Source organism: Zea mays, chromosome 7, assembly GCF_902167145.1.
Source record: "Zea mays cultivar B73 chromosome 7, Zm-B73-REFERENCE-NAM-5.0, whole genome shotgun sequence".
Lineage (NCBI taxonomy): Eukaryota > Viridiplantae > Streptophyta > Magnoliopsida > Poales > Poaceae > Zea > Zea mays.
Window position 1 is genome coordinate 143,235,150 of NC_050102.1, and position 3,293 is coordinate 143,238,442.

At 34.3% G+C, this 3,293-nt stretch overlaps 2 non-coding genes across 2 annotated transcripts; both read right to left on the minus strand.

The window, feature by feature from the left end:
* Positions 1-402: 402 nt before the first annotated feature.
* Positions 403-483, minus strand: LOC111589820 (small nucleolar RNA U54). Its single transcript, XR_004851656.1, has one exon. It is a non-coding gene; the product is annotated as a small nucleolar RNA U54 (small nucleolar RNA).
* Positions 484-569: 86 nt separating this feature from the next.
* Positions 570-648, minus strand: LOC111589817 (small nucleolar RNA U54). Its single transcript, XR_004851654.1, has one exon. It is a non-coding gene; the product is annotated as a small nucleolar RNA U54 (small nucleolar RNA).
* Positions 649-3,293: the final 2,645 nt, after the last annotated feature.

Genomic DNA, 3,293 nt, shown 5'->3' on the forward strand with positions numbered 1-3,293 from the left:
TCAATCTGTTAGAACATGCCATAGATACATCTGACGTGTATAATAACCAGAAAACCCACGTAAAAAGTCAAACCAAAAGGTCGGGTTGCAAGAAAAACAATATGCCATGTCAACAGTACACAGGTAGCAAGTGATAACAAAATTAACAAACCAATCTTAATAAAATAGCTGAGAGCTGAAGTGGTACCTCTGATTCATGTGTTCTTTATCTACATTTTGATGCTAAAATAGTCAGAATTAAAATGATGCAGCCTTACATATCCATCTTCACCACCACTTGAAAAGCTAATAATAAGATAAAAGAATGAACATGGAGTTAGTAAAAAAACTTCTAAAATTTAAAAATAACTCCAGAACGCAAGAGAAAAGGTATCTACAAAGCATGTTGATAGGGTACAATGGTGCTCTCATGGATATTTTTTTTCAACAGCAGCAATCAGAATAGCGTATTTATCAAGAGTGACTGGTTGAAATCATTGAGCCATCAGATCCCAAAGATGCATACAATACTAAAAAATAAACAATTTTAAAAGGCCAGGTTACTGGTAAAGCTATTGTGGGCAGAATGCAGCTCTCAGTAAAAATGTTCATCGAACTGAGGTCAGCATAGCGTACATTGCCAATGTAATTGGCTACAATCACTGAGCTACATATAAATGTAGAATACCAAATGAGACATTCAGCCATTTACAAGGTAAAAATAAATAGCTTTGGAAATCAATAAAAACCAGATATGTCGTGGACACACTTAGAAGATACATGATGTTTACAGACAAAAAACTTGTCAATATAGAGATCTATAACACTTAAGCCGATTAAGTCAAAGAGAAGTGAGATAAAATAGCAAATCAAGATTGGTTGCTATGTTGCTCCACAAATGAGATAGAAAAACAATCAGAGGAGGTATATTTGCAAAAGATAAACCAATCAAAATCTAATGAAAATTACACATAGCAACGAAAAATCCTGCTCTCAGAAATGTTGATGACATCCTTGTGTGGATCAGAATAGCGTATATTTCCCTACCCGTTTGCTTTCATTCATATCAGCTTTATTCCCCACCAGAATTTTGTTCACATTATCCGAAGCATGCTGTTCAATGTTTCTGATCCAATTTCTTACGTCTGCAAGTCAGCACCAATGACAGTATCAGAATTCAGACATCAAATCTGAAGTGACTATGAAAAGGCATTTAAGTAACACAAGGGTCAGTACTATTGAAAGATGACTCGTTTGTGACATCATACACAAGTAAGATGCCCATTGCTCCCCTGTAGTAGGCTGCAAAGAAGAATTGCACAATCACAAACTTCAGTCATACAATGTTTGGAAACGAATCAGCTTCGCTAGAAGAAAAACAAGCATACCAGTGGTAATTGAACTGGCTCTGTTGCTATCTTTATCCCCAGAAATCCTCTGCCTTTTACAGTTAAGCTTTTCTATTTTTGTTGAGTAAACTGAATCATCAACAAAAGCATGCCAAGACTGGGAAACCAAGCGTAAACACATGTGCAAGTGTGTAAGAGAGGTCAAAGGTCACAATTCAAAAGACACTTTGTTCCATCTGAAGACGTCAGCAAAAATAGTTAAAAAATGTAAGATAGGTAGCAACCTTAATAGATACTGAGCACAAAGCACACCAACATCCCTAGATATGAGATAATCAACGAGTACCATGTGATCATAGTGCAGCTGCAGAATAGTTTCAATGAATGAAAAAAAATATTATGCTCAAAACAGGCATTATGGAGTGAAAGGGGAAAATTTTGAAAGATTAATAGAAGAAAGTACTATGTGTGAACAAAATTATGAGTCCTAAAGTACTGAATTTTGCATAGCATGTCCAATTACAAATGGTAATCTTGACCAGGTTCTCAATGATGGTTGCAGCACTGAATAATTAACCCATACAATAAAGTCAATCACTTGTACCACAACATAAACAAGAACTAAATGTCAAGATGCTACCTTACAAGAAAATATTGTGCCTCCAGCAGACCTGAAAAATAATGAGAATATTTTGATCGACTCACCAGATATTCAGTGCATGAAAGCAATTTGGGCAAGCAATATAAAGGCAACATGCTATCAGTTAAATATGGGTGTACTCTGCACAAGATAAAAATAAAAGAGAAACAAACTTGATGGAAGCAGGATGAATTACCTGCAAATATATCATGGAATATGGATTCTTCGCCAAAGAAATCATCAGTAAACAGGTATCTGCAGTTTATTTATATATGTCACACTGGTACTTTATCTTCATGAATAAAAAATATGGACAAAACGGCAACCCAAAGCTTACTCTGAAGTGGCAGTATCAATAAGAAGTTTCTGCAAGCTTCTGAAAAGAACTTCATATGAGTATTTCTGTGACTTAGCTTCAGCTATATGAGGTATCAATGCTGGCTGGTCGATTTCCTGATATAATAAAGAAACCAAAAAAAGAAGTTAAACTACTATGCTGTGTACTTGGTAGTTTGAACAAAACAATACTTCAGCAACAATATAGATTTCAAAGATTAAAAATAAATAAATGCAAGACCAGATTGCAATAAACCAACAAAAACTGCTTTATCTCAAATCCTTAAACACTTCATTTATTATAGGAGAGTGCCCGTGCGTTGCAACGGGAACGTATAAAACCACGATAAACTATGCACAAATGTGTGTTATACTTTTATAGGTCAGTGCACGTGCGTTGCAACGGAGACATATAATATCTCGATAACTTATGTACAAATGTGTGTTATACTGTTATGAGAAAAGGTTTCGTGATCCATTTATAATCCTATCAATATATAAATTTTATTATTTTAATATAGCTATTTCACCAGTGCACCTAGCAGTATCATATAGACTTATATACATCAAATTTAAAGCTATCTTATTTGTATGCTCGTTGGTCCCAAAACTTTGCATTCTTGTGACTTGTTTCTACAGTTGAATGAAAGAGCATATTAGATGATACAGAATCTAGGGTCAGTTACGTTTCCTCAAAATTGATTTCTGCAAGCATAATAAACTGAAGGAAAAAATGACACAAATGACTGAAGCAGATGGCATGGCTTCAGCAAAGACAACTTATTAGTTTAATTTGTGGAAATTTCTAATATTGACATCTTATGTGGCTCCCGGTATAACAAATTATAAACAATAAAGAACATGGGGAGAAGTACTTAAACATAGTTGGTTAGCTCAAAGCACAATAACACACACATATACACATATATCCTGATTTACATATGTATTATGAAACTCAAAATTTTCTTAGAAACAAACATTAAATTAGG